The sequence below is a fragment of the Lissotriton vulgaris genome, chromosome 9 (genome assembly GCF_964263255.1).
Source record: "Lissotriton vulgaris chromosome 9, aLisVul1.2, whole genome shotgun sequence".
Taxonomy (NCBI): domain Eukaryota; kingdom Metazoa; phylum Chordata; class Amphibia; order Caudata; family Salamandridae; genus Lissotriton; species Lissotriton vulgaris.
In genome coordinates this window covers 488,901,435-488,919,185 of record NC_141697.1, presented here as the reverse complement: position 1 = coordinate 488,919,185, position 17,751 = coordinate 488,901,435, and the positions used below count along the sequence as shown (strand labels likewise).

At 41.2% G+C, this 17,751-nt stretch overlaps 1 protein-coding gene across 1 annotated transcript in view; it reads left to right on the top strand.

The window, feature by feature from the left end:
- PRKCH (protein kinase C eta) overlaps positions 1–17,751 on the top strand; it is a 773,184-nt gene that overhangs the window by 574,841 nt on the left and 180,592 nt on the right. The gene's annotated exons all lie outside the window — the stretch shown is intronic.

Here is a 17,751-nt window from a genome sequence, read left to right as displayed (position 1 = left end):
ATTAGTTCCATACCCTGTCACCACTTTCTGTTCTCTTGCCAGTTTCTGTTTTTCTCAGTGTTCATGACTTGTTCAGACTTGTTACAACGTCCTGTACTCCGTGCGTCATTGCACATACTTAAAGCCTGAACAGCGATTCATCAAGAGAGAACCAAGCAGCTTAACCTTGAGCTTACACAGTTATCAAGGCTAGATAATGTACGTAAAGGTGCGTAAGACAAATCTTTAAAACCAAAAAAGGATCTATGAATGAATTTGGAGGATTCTGTGTTTTTTTATATATTGTAATGTGGACAAAGGATAAAATGATTGCAATATAAAATAACAATTAGCAACCAGCGAGGTATGCTTCCACACAGTAATAATCAACAAGCATTTGCAATGCAATCAGTCTTGCATTTGTCAGAGTTAGAGCTATTGGCCTTGTAAATGACTATGTCGTTATTCTGCGTGTTTTGGTCTAAAGTGAAGTGGATGTATGAACAGAGACACAACTGCATCACTGCCTAGAAGACTTAGAATGAGAAATTACCACTGGGACCAGAGAAGCGGCTGCAGTGCTGTCTAAAGGACTTAACATGAGGAATTACCGATGAGATCACAGACACAGTTAGCAGTACTGTCTAGAGGACTTAGAATGAGGAATTACCGACAGGAACAGAGAAGAAGCTAGCAGCACTGCCTAGAAGACTAAATGAGGAATTACTTCTGTGACTAGAGACACAGCTGCAACACTGCCTAGAGGATTTAGAATGGGGGAGTTACTGATGGAACCAGCAAAGCAGTTGGCAGCACTGTCTAGAGGACTGAGAATGAGGAATTACCAACATGACTAAAGAATCAACTACCAGCTCTGCCTAGATGACTAAGAATGAGTAGTTGCCACTGGGAACAGAGATGCAGCTGCAGCACAGTCTAGAGAACTTAAAATGTGGGAGTTTCAGACGCGACCAGAGTAGCAGCTAACAGCAGTGTCTGAAAGACTTAGGAGGAGGAATTACCAACAGGACCATTGTAGCACCTAACAGCACTGTCTGGAAGGGTATGCAACCTTTACAACACAACTTTTACCACGCAGTGCTGTTACAACGCATGTATTACAACGAAAAACATTACAACGCATTACACTGGGGGGCGCTCTAGGATAAGGAATGGTTTTAATTTACTATCCAACACCTTCCCTAGTGTCCAAGGGGACTGGAGTTGGAATAGTAAATTAAACTATTCACTATCCAACACCCCCAAGTGTAATGCATTGTAAAGGTTTTCGTTGTAATACTTGCGTTGTAACAGCATGCGTGGTAAAAGCATGCGTTGTAACGTCATACATCCGTCTGGAAGACTTAGAATGAGGAATTACTGACAAGAGCATATTAGCAGCTAGCAACACTGTCTTGAGACATAGAATGAGGAATTACCACTGGGACAAGAGAAGCAACCAAAAATACTGCCAAAGGCATAATTTGTTTTTTAGTAGAGACTGAGAAACCTCAGATTTTCGCTCATTTTACTAAGCTGATGCCATTTGACGTCAAAGAGCATAAGTGCAGTCCCTACCAGTAGCACTTTTCTATAATGGAGGCTCTCACCTGTCTAGTAAGCCACTTAATATTCCCTTGTGACTATCAGCAAGATCTCAACACCCACTGACCTATTTCCACTCTTGTTTGGCAGCATTTATCACCTCACATGTTTTCAGCTCACAGTTTACCGCATTTTGTTTTGTAGCGGGCAGCAGGCTCACAGCTGAACTCTAAATCTCAGTCCAGAGCAAGCGGCACCTCCATGCTTGTCCTCCGAATTAACTGACAGGAGGACAGAGATTTGCTTTCTGAAAGCTCACTTATCAAGAGTGCGGCAACAAAGAACACTGTACATAAGATGTCTCCAGGATCAATGTTTTCTCATACAACACTGCACCAATCACTGCTGTGTTTTTCATGATGAGCTGAAAACCATCCCTATAGGAGCCACATTCCCTTATACAAAAGGCTCCTAGCTATATCATGAGCATCTTAAGAGCCCATGCAGAAGCCCATGAGTCCATGCACTGTTTTTTTGAAACTGTGCTGTTTGTAGTGGATTCATTAATACAGAAAATCTACGAGGTAGTGTATGATCTGTGCCCACTCCAGGCCAGAAACATCATTAGGCAACTACTGGCCTGTGCTTCCTTGTATCTGCTACAGACAGCAATGTTTCAGGAAAAATAGGTGCTTATGCCTATTAATATCCTGTGTACTGATGTAGGATGTGGTCATGACACACCCCAGGATCACCAAGTTCAACTTTTATTCCTAGTGGCTCAATGTCAGCTGGGCCGGCTTTAGGGCAGTGCGACTGGCGCGGCCTCACTGGGCGCTGACCTGGGGAGGGGCGCCAACCTCATGGGGGGTGCTGTGTTTAGCAATAGCTAATGATTGAGAGATGAGGGGCACTTTTGCCCGGTGGTAGTAAGTGAATCTGAGCAGGCAGTCATGGGGTGTGGGGGCGCCAAAAATGATTCCCGCACCGGGCACCACCAGTGATAAAGCCGGCCCTGAATGTCAGACTGACACATGGTACTTGTGGGGACTCAACAAGATTTGCCACTTGTCAACATCACCCATATAAACCACCAGGACCACCTTTAATGGAAACATTTTGAGCTGTTATTTTTCTTTTTCCCAAGATGGAACATGCACTAGAATAGAGGACACTGCATAGAACACAAAGGTAAAGGATGTTGTGCAATTGTCACATCTTTCCTGCAGTAAGAAATTCTCGCACTCTCAAATAAACAAAGGTCAGCTCACATGCTTGGTAAAAATCAAAGGTCCTTGTGCTGGGTTTCAAATAAACACAAAATCCCATATACAGGGTTCGACAATGTAAAATGAACTTGATTCACCGTGTGAACTGCACATAAATGACCCAAGGTATATTGTTGGTCGTGAAGTTTTTGCTACCATCAAAGCTAATTATTCATGCAGCAGTACAGTTTGCTGTCACCAAAGAACCTGTAGCTAACAGTGTACATTTATTAACCCAGTTAGAGCTTTCTCGGCAAAGAATAGGACAGTGTGATCATTGCCTTGCAATAGCTGAGCACTCCACAATATATATCATGCACTAAGTAGAAAACCTTATTTCAGCAGACCTCTGCCTCTTGTTTGAAGAACAGAGCAGCAAGAAGATGTATTAAATTCACACTATGATCCTTTACCTGCTACAATCAAATCATAATGATGTTCAAACATGTCTCCATCCATGCACATCCTTAACATGGAATGAGCCTGGACTGCTGTGGAGAGAGATTTGTGTACTGCTGAATTAGGCAGGGAGGTTAGAGAAATAATTCAAAGTTACTTCAAAGAGCAAAGTCAAAGAAAGGGTTTAAAGGATGCAGTTAAGAGCGGGACGGAAGGGAGGAATAACTGATAAACAGAATGAACAAGGGTAAGAAGAAAATAAATACAAATGTATTTATAAGCACTGGAAAAACATCATTACAGTGATGTTGTATGTACCAAAAAAAAAGATTACTATCAAATAACTACTGATGATTTTTACAGGCGTGGAATCATTTAAAAACTCTGATATAAACCACCAATATTCATAACAAATAAAAACAGAAAACAGGAAAGCCTACATATTATGATGGACCTTTGATTTCCTACAGCTACTCCCAAACACAACACTTCAGTGGACAGCCCTCGGTAGCCATTCCTCACCATGCCAGATGTATATAGACTCTAAAAAGTCTATAGAAACAACGAAGCACTGTTTTGGGGGTGTGTTAATCAGGCTTTCACCCAGAAGTTTCTTTTCTTGCTAGATGATGAGAACATGAATTGATCTATTGTGCATCTTAATGTGCTTTAAAAAACCTTTATTGTGTGGTTGCATGCATAATACTTTGCCATAAGAAGAGAATGAGGTGTTTATTAGCATAGTATTTAAAAAGTGCTAATTGTGTGATTATATAGTATTTCCATATCAGAACATCCAATAGCTGCCTCTAGGCAAGACTGAAAAAGTTGCTGAGTAAATGTTTATCTAGAATTTGCATCTTTATTAAGTTTCAAGGCCTCAGGCCTTGTTGGATTAGTGTTTAAGAGTGAAGAATCAATATCAGCATGCACAAGCACAAAAGGTCTCAAGCACCCAGCCACATTTACTGCTGGAACTAGCCTCAAACTAGGGAGCGGATCTTTTATAGAGACAAACCAAAAGTGTGTTTCATTTAAAATTGTTCGAACAGCTGTTTGTAACAATCTTTTGGTGACCCAGTAATCTTCTCTGAACATTTAAAATCACACATTATAAATGTTCATGGATGTTGGGCCACTAAGTGCAATTGGTAGAAAAAGTGACATCACACACCCTTTGAAACCCAATGATATCACTCAAATGACCCTTTCTCCGTCCCTGAAGCACTCAACAGTCTCCTGTTTGCTACTTAGGGGCTAAGAAGATGACTTGCTGGTAGATGTGCTGTAGGAACAGATATCCCAGCTAGAAAGACAGGGATTGCTAAATATGAGAGTGGTCCTCTCCTTCTGTAGATGGAGCCAGAGACATTTCTGTTCAGCATACTGGCAGGACACCCAACAAACTCTACATCAGCTCCTTAGTTTTTAAATGCTAGTGTGAGCTATTAGTGCGCACTTGGATCCAATTAAATGGTATGTGTATACCCTATCAAGCTCCATCAGTAGCTGTTATTTGGCTGACATACTCTTTACCATTGTTTAAGCAACCTTATTTCATTGCATTTATATTTCTCCATGTCCACAGGCATCCTCATTAAAAAGAATGGGAGAGCTGTGATAAAGGTTGGACTTTGCTCCAAGTCACATGTCTCACAGCGGTTATTTTGCTCCCTTCTAACTATGCCACAATTGGACCAGCTGCTAGCCTAAAACAGAACGCATATGATTAGCAAATATTGCAGAACAATGGCACATGTTGTAAGATTTTCTTTTTCCAAAACAAAATGTTCAAGTATTTCCACGTAATAATTCCCTCCCCAGCCTCCAATTGCTCTCCCTCCCTTCTCTCTTCTTCCCTCTCCCGACAAATGCTCCCTCCTGTCCTCCCTATAGGACTTGCCCCATCCACCTGATATGGTGAAATACTCTCCCCCCTTCAACAAAGCCCACCACCCTACTCCTACCCCTTCCCCCCTCCATTCGTTTCCCCAAAGATATGCAAATAATCTCTGGACTAGCAGGCAACCCCTCTCTCAATGTTTGTACCTTTGCAACATGACGATGTGAATCACAATGCTGGTTTGACTTGCCTGTTTGGGTTTCTTTTTTATCCTACCTCTTTGTTACCCAGCTACTTTCAATTAATCCTGACTATGTATAGCTATATGATGTTTGCCTTAAGTATCCCCCTCCCTCCCCCCGCCACTCCCACACCCTGCTCCCTCCTTTTCTTATTTTGACTGTGCAATATATTTATTAAGCTGTATACCGGTTAGATTGTGTTTTGAATACTACCTCATTGTTAGATTCCACATATTGCAGTGTCTACTCCTGTAAAGCGCTCTGATACCCCCGGGTCCAGCTAGCGCTATATAAAACATGTTAAATAAAATAAATGACAGAACAGACCTGAAAATATTTCATAATCTAGAGCAGCAGGAAAAGAAGGTTGATAACATTGGACGCCTGATTTCGACTTTGGTGTACATGTTATTCCATAACAAATGTGGTGGCTATCCCTTCTGCATTATTGCAAGTGCATTTTATAATATGGATATCTGTCCCGTTTGTGATGGAGTAACCGATCCACCAAACTAAATAAAACCTTTGCGTTTAGATAGCAGCTTCGCCATCATCTTGACTTGTTGCTTTTTATTTGTCAGTTGCCCTCTGTTTGCCTCTCCATATCCACGGGTGCAGAATGGGAGGTCCATCATTCTCCTATCAAGCTGCCGAATCCTGAAACAACCTCCTCCAACACATCAGGGCCTCCTCCAAACTTATTGAATTCCACAAGAAGCTAAAAACTTGGCTTTTCAATTTGTTTTCTTGCAGAACCATTGAGAGTGCCCGTACTCAAGCTCAGTCTCACCACATGTACTCTCACCAACTCTGCGCCTGAATACCCACACAGGTGACAAGCAGGGGAAACATCCTTTACAACGCAACTTTTACCACGCAGTGCCTTTATGACACAACTTTTACAACGCAAACCATTACAACGCATTGCGCTGGGGGGCGCTCTAGGATAGGGAATTGGTTTAATTTACTATCCAACACCTTCTCTACTATCCACGGGGACTGGAGTTGGAATAGTAAGGTAAACTATTCACTATCCAGCGCCCCAAGGCACTATGCATTGTAAAGCCATGCGTTGTAAAAACCGCATTGTAAAGGCACGCGTAGTAAAAGCATGCGTTGTAACGTCATACATCCGACAAGCAGCGTTCTACAAATCCACCTTCATTTACATTTACATTTATTGCTAGGATAGAAAAGTAACAAGTTTGAAGGCAGCATAGCAAGTCTTAAACTCAAGACGAGCTGGAAGGGAAGTCAATGCAGATCGATAAGAATATAGGGCCTACAGCTATATTTCAGTCACCCTTGCTAAGAAACATTTGAAGTAACACAGGCCAGTGGGATAGATAGCACAACAAAAGCACTTGTAAGCTAGGGTGTACACAAGCTGTTTTTTTACCAGCCTGTATTTTTTGTATTTTTAATTCTAGGCTGGTAAAAATATTGAAAAAAAAGTGTAATCCGGTAAACAGTTTTTGAGGGTTGCCTAAATCATTTCAGAATGATTTTAGAGCAAACTGAGGGATAACTGCCTAGCTACAAAAAATACTTGTGATCATTTTACACAAATTATTTTTCATTTACCATCTCTCAGGTGCTCCAGAATAGCAAAATGTAAACAATTGGCTGGTGTTTTTATCTAAGAAATGGGGGTACACTTCTTCCGAAGTTAAATGTACTTAATTAGAACTTAGCCTAATTAAAAAAAACAATCTGTCAAGTTTTCAAAGTGAGAAGCTGGTGAAGTTTTAAAAGAAGGATGAGCAGTATCTGAAATACTTCCAAACTTTTCTTCCTGTGCACTGATGGGAATCCTCATAAAATTGAAGGGTATTTTTTTTTCTTTTGTTTGGATGGGGTCTGGGTATTGATGGTCTGCAGTTTGGGGGGAGGGGACGGGAGGACTGGTGGGTCTGACACTATCAAAATTTGTTATTATGAAAGTCAAAATTGCCAATGTGCCTGAGCTGCATCATACGAGTCTCTATTTATGTGACGATTGCTATGTGATTTGATACTTGAAAATGTACCACTCCGAATCCTTTGTGTTTAAGCGATGTATATGAAATAAGGAAGGAGCAGTGTTCTGGACCTCCTGCTCACACCCAGGGGTAGTGTTCTTTCACAGGGAAGAACAGGGTTATAAGCCCGGATCACCCCCATCGAGTCCTCTTTGTCTCTGCTCTCATCGGCGAGAAGCAGCAATTTCCCACCCACCCATCCCCTAGATTCCTCATAGCAGATGATTTTTAGGTTTTTGCCAAAAAATGCAGTAAAACCAAAGATTATGGATAAGTTTATGGCACCTGCTATTGAATTAAAATTGGTCTAAACTGACTCTAATGTGGGTTACGGGCTGGTTTGAGGTGAAGGGGGCCTGCCCCCTTCTCGCCGTACACTTGTTGCCTTCTAGCTGCTCCCCAGTGTTGCTCACATCATGGCATCTTCATTAGCTGGGAGGCCTGTGATATGTCCTTACCATGAGTGGCTCCAGCTGGTTATTTGGTATCAGTCTGCTGAATTGCTGATATACTACATTGTAAAGAAATAAGATAATACACATGATAATTATATATTTTGACAACGAGGTTAGAAAAGGAGCTTATGCCAAGCTATTCAAGATATTAAGCCTTGCAGTGTTGTCACGATGTCAACGTCTACAAGATGTGTTATCACATTTTTTAATGGTTCTAATGTCTACCATGTCTTATTCCTCACATTGCAAAGTGTGTCCCGGAGGTTATGTTATGTTATGTTATCTGCATTTATACCGCGCTCAGCTGCCCCAGCAAAGGGGCGTCCCGGCACTATAGGTATAGGGAGCAAGGTAAAATTGACAATTGTTTCACCAGTACTTCAGAGTTTTAAGGGGTGTGCAATGAAATAAGCTACGGCCGCCACTGTCAGGGATGAAGGCAGCATGAGCAACAGTAAGTAAGCCCCACTGTAGTGGCAGCCAATCCCAGAAGTCGGAAGTCCCTTACTTCCTGGGTGACACATGCAAAGCTCGCTGGATACTTCTTCTCCTACTGGGAAGTTGGGACACATTACCTGCCTACGATAAGGCCAATGTTTCCTCACTTCTCCCAATTTAGAGGGTTATCTTATTTATTTTAATTCTCTGATCGATATGAGTTCGTATAGATTATGGTACCACTGTTCGATAAATATCCTTTTTTCTCGTATCGACTTCTAACTTGTTAATACATTATTGACTCTTGCACTTCATTTCACTATCGCCAAAGCTTAGACCTGATCCATTCACATATTAGTTAGGTGTTGTGGAAAGCTTATTCTCATTTATTTGCAAATGCCCCAACTCTTAGTACAATGTGGGTGTAAACAAAATTAGCTATACACTCCTTCATGTGCAGCCACTTTCTCATTCGGATCACAATACATTTAATGTTTGTCCTTTTTGTGTGAATTATATTCACTTGAAGAATGCACTTATTTCTGTTGTTTTTATTTTGGCGCAAGCCTGTTACGCCTGAAAAGAAAATTCGTGAATTCTCCCCATTCAGTGAATTTCACGAGGCTGTTGAATGTGCCCTACAAAGCACTCATTAGGCCAGTGTACTCCTCTGCCATCACAAGACACTCTCTAATAATATTTGGATTTAAGCTGGTTTTTCACATCCATAATTAATGTTCATGACTTCTGCTTCCTAAATACCTCATGCATTATTTCCCTTCGTCTGTGGTGAGAGTAGAGTTTTTAAGCGTCTGAGTTGGTACATTAAAGTCCCTACCCATCACCCGAGTACACTACTATCAAAGGCAGCCAGTATACAACAGTGAGTGAGATTGGATGTTGGAAGTGAGTGTGAAGACACTACAAGCGTCAGACAGAGAACAGTGCCTGCATCAACATTCCAAGGCAGACTGCGTAGGAGGATACTCTTACACTCACGTGAAGCGGTATAAATAGCCCTCCACGTGACAGGCAGTGTGTGTTTTCAGATAGAGGCTTAAATTCCATAGGTTTATTTTAACCCCCCTCAGAGCCCTGTCTCAGAATCACAGAGCTAGCAGTTCGTACACACAGGAAGGACATTCTTTCAGCAGAGGTGGCAAAGGAACAGAGAGAAGGCACGACCTCTCGCAATCATACCATTCTAAAAATAAGTTCAGACACTCCAAAGGAATCCAAGGAAATATGTAAATTTTGTGGTAACCCATAATGTTGTTTTGTAGTATGTTTGCACGAGAGGGATTAGTTTGTTTTATTTTGAATGATAAAAGTTCAGAATTTCCAAATCAAATATAGTGATAAATGGGATTTATGATTCTTTATGAATTGACTAGAATCCAGGGATCATGTGGAGTCCATCAAATACAAAGTACCTACCAGATTAGCTGTTCCTTATCCCTATTTAGAGGTGAGGAATCCATGCCTGCCTCCACCGGCTCCTCGTGTGCAGGGGAATCAGTTAATGGACCCAAAGGGCAGGTCGAATCTCTTTGCACAGCAGGGCCATTGATTTGTTTTTATTTTTTATTTTAACAAACCTCCTGCCTTGGTAGGTTGATATTGAAAACGAAAGAAATTTAATGAACAAACATAGCGTTCGCTTAACAAAATTCTTTGCTCAGTGCAAACAGCCTCCTCTGACCTAGGGGGTTGGCAGGGCGCACACCCTTGTTTTAATGACTGCTTTGGGTGATGGTTTAGAGATGGATGGCAGCCAAATATCCTCCTGTTTCTGGAAAAAATACTAAATCCTCTATTTGAGGATTCTCCCTTTTTGGAGAATGCGCCAGAAAAATTTGTTGGACTATACTATGGAGAATTTTCTGTTATCAACCGCCTCTGAATCTGGACTTTGCTTAACCCCTTCGGCGCTCATGACGAGCTCAGCTCGTCATAAAGCACAGTGGAGCTGTGCTCATGACGAGCCGAGCTTGTCATAACTGCCGCAGAACGCCCACGCAGGGCTAATTCCCCTCCTGTGTTGGTGTTCCATGGGAGTGGGCGGAGTCGTAGCGAGCTCAGCTCGTAATGAGCACAGCTCCACTGTGCAGCATGACGAGCTGGGCTCGTTACCAGCACTGCGGCCCCCCCTCCCCCGCACCACGGGGGAATTAGCCCCGCGTGGAAGGGGTTAAACAGTAGTACTTGGTCGAGCTATATAGACCTTGGAGCATATTTATGACCCTGGTAGCGTTGTTTCTTGCATCACACAACGCGGTACATGCGCAACACAACTCAAAAAAGAACATTTATGAAGCCACGCAAGGTGTCATAAATCTCACGCAAAGCAACGCAGCTTGCCTCACTAGGTAGGCATTGCATGGGAGCTGAATGGGTGTTCCTACTCAACACCAATGGTTTTTGGCGCAGTCCCAGATATACACCGGAGAGGAGTAACATGGAAAAATGTCTTTATTTCTCCTCAATACTTCCTCTTTCTATGTATGCTGCATTGGGTTATGCCTCTTAGGACTGTTTTTGTGCAAGATGGTGTCCAATTCTGCACAAAACTAATCCTGCATGCAAGACAGACACCCATGCAACCTGGAGCAAGAGTGCTTGCTTGCGCTAGACAAACAAAACGGCGCCCCTGCAGAGGAAAAGGCAGGAATGCACTGTATTCTTTTAAATGTCATGCAGGGTAGCGCAGCACAGCACAAGGTTGCTTGCTGTACTGCATGACAAATCTCATAATATGCCCCCATGTATGCAGTCAATTCCCGCTAGCAATCAGCTAGCCTCCGCCCTATTTCTCATCACTGATGTCTGAAACAGACAGGAGAGGCACTGTCAAATATGAGGTGAAGTCTGCAGTGAGGCATTATGTTGGCTACGGGCGAGGTAAAAATAATACATTCCTACGAGATGTACCAAATAAAAAAAGAAATCTGTAAGATTAATAAATATATGACTGCCCTGTGCTAACCTCTGTCTAAAGTAAATGGTGATTGCCCTGATAAATAATGTAAAGGGTGAGGAGTCTGTTCACATCAGCTTTACCTTGACCCGCTATCCCTTTATGTTATTTCATTGTACATTGCACATTATTTGTATAGCTCTGTGTTCACCACTTGCATGGCTGCTTGGTACTTCACATGTGTCTGTGATTGTGGGTTTTCCTCTTAGAGGATTGCTGTGTACTACTCTTACATGTCATGGACCAATTAGTAGACTTAGGTCTATTCATGGCAGTTTTTAACCGCATTGCCTTACAATCAGGATTAAAGATCAGCTGCGGGACATCCTGTTTTTTCACTCAAACCCTGCAGCAGGAACACTCGATAGAGATGCTGGGGAATATATATTGCTCCATTGGGTCTCTGACGGATTTAAATATTTAGAACTCTAACTATATCATACCAGGATCGACTTACTAAATGCTCCCAGGATCAAGTTTTGGGGACAACGTGGAGTCGGTGGCATTCTGGATTATTCACCCACTGTCTAATGTTGGTAGAGTGGACCTCTCCAAAACTGTTACGTTGCCTGCAATGTTATATTTCTTTGACATCCTCACAGTGGGACTCCTTACTAGATTTTGTAAGGACTAGCAAGCCCTTCCTTTGAAACTGGTAGAGGAAGATGTGGAGTAGTCCTACGGAAAGTACACCAACCACTGACTGAAGGGTGGTGCAGTGGCGGCTCCTTGAGGGAGTGCTAAGTGGCGGTGAGCGGTGTGGGGGAGTGGCAGGGTGGAGGGTAGTAAATTCCGGAATAGGCCAAAACGGAGTTGAGTAAAGAAATAAAACAAATTACGTTGCGCGCTGAATCGCCGATTTGGCGTTGCAGTGCATGCAATGTAAGTCATTTTATTTATTTATTTCTTTACTCAACTCCGTTCTGACCTTTTTCGGAGTTTACTACCCCCACCCTGTCCTTCCCCCGCCCCGCCTCACCGCCCCGCAGCACTCCCTAAAGGAGCCGCCACTCGGGTGGTTGGGCCCTGACTTTGAACTACAGTGTAGACAGCTTACACCATACCCCAGTGATGTCTTCCAAAGTTCTGAAACTAACAGGTCCGAAAAACATGAGTAAATGGTTGAGGATGGACATACAACAGATGGGAGATCGGCATCATCAGTGCTTTGTGCACCTTCCAAGAGGCCAGAGAAAACCTTTGAATTGAGAGACAGATTCTTGCCTCAGGAGTATGCTCTGAGAGTTGCAGAGATTTGGAACCAAGACCTAAATGAACCTGTGATGCATAATGTTGTAAATGTTTTAAAGGTAATATTCGCACATAAGATTTGGCTGTGGAAGAGTGATGATCCTATATAGAGCCTTACCACAGTACAGTACAAGAAGAGCGACCTCTCAGATGGGAGACTTAGATGGGAGAAAATATGGCCCTATATGACTTCAGAAGAGAAGTAGTCTAAAGTGAGTAAATATACCAAAACTGTATCACTTAATGCTCAGCTCAAATTTATTCAGTTCCATTTCTTGACACCTAGAAGTAACTTAGGGGATATGTAAATATTATGGATGAGCATCCCAGATGCTGTCTTTTTCCAAATGGCCATGCTTATTCACTTCAGCTTCCTGCACCGGACTTATTTGACACCTAGGAAGTTACATTGGATTTATGTAAATATGAAAGATGCATTGCTGAAGCTGCAAGTGGTTGGGTGGTAGCTTTTTCCGTATGGTCTGGGTTGTCCTACCTTTGTATGTTACTGCTCAGGAGTAGTGGAGACTCATAACAAACTATTAAACACCATGATTGACTGCATGCTTGAAGTTTGTCTCTTAGGTATTGGCCTAGACCCAATTCTAGGTAGTATGAGACTGATTGCAAAATGTTGTATAGCTTTGTCCTGGAAATTGTTTAAGGGCTCTAACAATAAGATTGGGTTGTATGAGACACTGAGGTTGGCTGAAGCACAATGTAAAAGAGTAAAGATGACAAAAACAAGAGAGAAAAGTTATACGATGCTGGTAGTGTGGGAGCTACTACTATTGTGAGTGAAGAGACTCACAGACGGTAAACCACCTTATAACGGTCAGTCACAAAGAGCCGGGGTCCACACAATAAGGCATAGACTTAATGATAATGAACATAATATTAGTAACGACTCTACATAGAGCCCTTCAATGATAATACCACACCTGTCTGAATGAGATAAACCATCCCCGGGGGAAGTTGTAAAGTTTTATGTTTTTTTTTAATTGTGTGAGTTTACCTGCTTTACCCATAGTGTAATGAACATGCCACAATGAAACATATGCTGAATTTTCTGATGTGCCTATATGCTGCTATGGTATACATTTTATATTAAATTGTTATTAAGAGGTTTAAAAAAAGGATCAATGTCAATAACTGTTAATTTATTCCACGATCGAGGAGGCACGTAGCTATCAATGATGAAGTAGGTGCCAGGGAATTGGAGCCTAAGTATTTTAAGGACCCTCTATCACCCACTTAGTTGTTTAATACTCGATAAACAGGCAGAGGGTCCATTTTCCATGCTAGTATGGCATCCGTTCTATGACTCTGGGGCCAAGTAAATTATGTGATATAGAGTGATACGGTTTGGAGAGTTAAATCTTTCCCTATAATGGTGCTACTTAGATAGATGGATCTTGTATCTTAAACCTAACACATAAGGCTGTGGTATTTGTCATGGGTTGTTTCTACTGGGTGTGTCACAGTAGAGGATCAGTTCTTCACCCATCACCTAACCAAAGTCAGCTGCCGCACAGAGATTACATTTTGTGCCCTGGTAGACTGCAATCTGAGAGTCAGGACTAGAGCAGGTTAAGTATATGCATTTTAGAGTAGAGAAATTGTGATATTTATGATTGGGCAATTAGTTATTGGGGTGTGTCATTCTGGATCTTGGGTCTAATAGCCACCCAGCATCTCCGACTCTATTTCTGCCCATTCTTGTGCCCAGTAAAATTCTCCCATATTCAGCTTCGGGAAGATTAGCACGATGAAGCTCTCGCTCTCATTGCAAAACATGTTTCCAATGACAGCAAAGAGAGCAATCTTAATTAAGAATGTCTCGAACTGAAATGTAAGGGAGAGATACAGTTGGCTTGGTGAGGTATACTGCCACATTCACATCAATGCTTCACCAATAACTGATACAAACACACTTTAAAGAAACTAGTAGCACCCATGGTTAATTGTCAGAACTCTTCAAGTTGGTGATAAACCCCCTCAGATCTCACTCCCTTCATAGGATATCAAATATAAAGTCTCAGTGATATCAATGCAATTGTTATAGGTATAGTTCTGTGGCTAAAATGAAGCGGTTCATGGAAACAAGTGAATTATGTAGTGAAGTGGATCATGTTTTGATTGAAGTGATGTGATGTTGTGAGATTTGTTGAGATGTGTGATATGGTGTCTTGAATTTTGTGTTGGAGCTCAAGTGAATATGTTGGATAGTGGGATGTCAGGTGGAGACTATACTATTTGGTGAGGTGGCTTCTTCATGTGATGTGGTGTGGTGTAAAATGGGAAAGGCCTTGAAGTACTTCATTGTCTGCTTTGTAAAGCAGTATGCTGTAGGGTGTCTGTTTTACTTGTGCACTAATTAGTCTTGTAGGTGGCTTGCTCTGGAATGTTATGGTATGGTATGGCCTTTCGTGATGGAGTGTGCTTTGTAGAGTAGGAAGGTGGCATATTTGGTGGCGCCTTGCAAGACTTTGTGGAGAGTTGTGTAAGAAATGATTTGTTGGTTCTGGATTTTCTGTCAGATGTGTGGATATTTCTAGATGTTTATTTGAAGTTTTGTGGTATTGTGTGTTATGGTATCATATGGATTATTAGGATGTGTAAAGAGGTGTAGTGTCTTGTTGGATGGTGTGTTTACATGGTGGACGTGCCTTTTGTATGGTGTGGGAAGGTGACAAGGAGAAGGGTGAGAGATATGGTATGGCTGGTTGAGTCAGAAGTAGCCAAGAAGGATGTAGAGAGGTGTAACGTTTACTGTGTTGTTTGGTACTTTCATGTAAAAATTGTGTAGTTTGATCCGGTGGTGCATAGCATGAAACATTTTGGATTTTGTATATTGTCCTGCAACAGCTTCTGGTCTGACATGAGTACTGATGTGAGGTGCTAGGTGGAGCGGTAGGCTGGGTATATTGAATCTGAGGGAGGGTGGATTGGGGTGATGCAGTGTGGTTTGATTTGGAGTAAAAAAGTGTGGTGATGAGTGATGCAGTGAGGATTGATATGATATTTTCCTATGGTGTGGTTTATATATGGTGTGGTTTGATGTGGGGAATTGTGTTTGGATGGCGTGTTACAGTACATTGCATGGGTTGATGTCCTGTCCTGATCTCAAAAGGTCCAAAGCCAAATTTATGGCTAATAATTTATCTTAACTGCACTATCAGACACAACTATGTCTAGTGCAGGAGTGCACTGTTCGAATTTGCTCTGGTGCAAAAAGTTTTTAACCGTTCATTTATACCATTTACCACATTGTAAGAGTATAAGTTTCAACATTCATTAGTTTATATAAAACAATCATTACTCTGATGAACATCAAAAATTAATAATTAACCACAATGATTAGAGTTCATTGACTGTTTACTGTACTGATTTTCACAAAATGCATAAATCGCTTTTCAACCCTACTTCGCAAGCATATTAACAATTACTTTTCATTGAAAATATTAATCACTCATTCCCGAAAAATACCAAACTAATACAAATACAAATAAGAAATTCCATCAAAACTTGCGACGACTCCCAATGCATTTCGATGCCTAAGCATCTTCGTCAGGGGAAATGCTGTGTAGGAAAAAAGTAACAATGTATGTATGTCTCAAAAAAATATATACTGTCATTAAACCTCGATTGGTGCTCATGCAATACACAATTGGTGAATACGCGACCTTTAAATTCATACAGATGCATTGTATCACTGTATCCAAGCAAACCAGCTGTCCAAGCAATTAAATAATAGTGGTGTGCCCTATACATGCCACCAAGTTTAGTTTAGTGCTCCCAACGTCTGTGTCACGTAAACAAATGAAATGTGTGAAAATATATAAAAAATGAATCGTACCCTCCACACGGGTATTGTAATTTAATGACATGAAGGTTTAATGACAGTATATATTTTTTTGAGACATACATACATTGTTACTTTTTTCCTACACAGCATTTCCCCTGACGAAGATGCTTAGGCATCGTAATGCATTGGGAGTCGTCGCAAGTTTTGATGGAATTTCTTATTTGTATTTGTATTAGTTTGGTATTTTTCGGGAATGAGTGATTAATATTTTCAATGAAAAGTAATTGTTAATATGCTTGCGAAGTAGGGTTGAAAAACGATTTATGCATTTTGTGAAAATCAGTACAGTAAACAGTCAAAGAACTCTAATCATTGTGGTTAATTATTAATTTTTGATGCTCATCAGAGTAATGATTGTTTTATATAAACTAATGAATGTTGAAACTTATACTCTTACAATGTGGTAAATGGTATAAATGAACGGTTAAAAACTTTTTGCACCAGAGCAAATTCGAACAGTGCACTCCTGCACTAGACATAGTTGTGTCTGATAGTGCAGTTATTTTAGAGACCTGACAGGGGTTAGTCAGGTAGCAGGTCTGCACCGATTTTTCTAATTTGAGTAAGGTTTGAAACTAACGGTGTGCAGGTTACACATACATTACATATTATTAATAATTTATCTTATCACATTGCCTAACAAGTGATAAAATTACATGTTCACTCTTTGGCTAGTGCAACAATTGTGTTTTGCTACAGCAGATTGGTTCAAATATTGGTGTAAAAAGTTTCCATTACAATCTATGTAATCTAAAATGGAGGTGCAAATTGCACCCGTACAGATTACATCAGTACAATCGTACCAAGTATATTATTTATCAAAAATATTGAACTACTGGGATGTGCAACTTGTTCTAGTATTGATTTATAAATGCACTTTATTGGTGCAGATGTCACAGTCATTGACTGCCAGTAGGGTATGTAGATTTATATATGTGCAGTTTATGCTTATTACTGATATATTTAAAAGAAATAAGTGCTTTTGAAGAACAAACAACTGTACAAGGATAATTCCTTTTTTTTGTCAAGAGGATTTTTTGTCTGCTAACTTTTAAGATCACATAGACCTCTTTATAAAGCAGTTATAGTACATCAAACATACAAAAGGAGATGGGAGGAATGCTTGGAATTAACCTAAACAACTTGCAATTGCTATGGGCCAAGCCATACTTTCTCACCCACTGGAGAGACGCTACCCTTAGGTAGCCTAGTACAGACCCTGCTTCTCCTGGGAACAGTCCTTCCAGAACTGCCAGGTGGGGGTTCTTTCAGAACATAATTCGGGAAACCCCAGACCAGTTTAGGCCTTATTAGGCCTTGTCAGTGACGTATAGCTTGGATTCTGTGGAACAGCAAGCAAGCAACACGCGTGTGGAATACCCATGGCCACTTAGGACATATCATCAAACACACAAAATGTGATGGATGACATGCTTGCAAATTGTCTAAATAAATGGCAGTCACT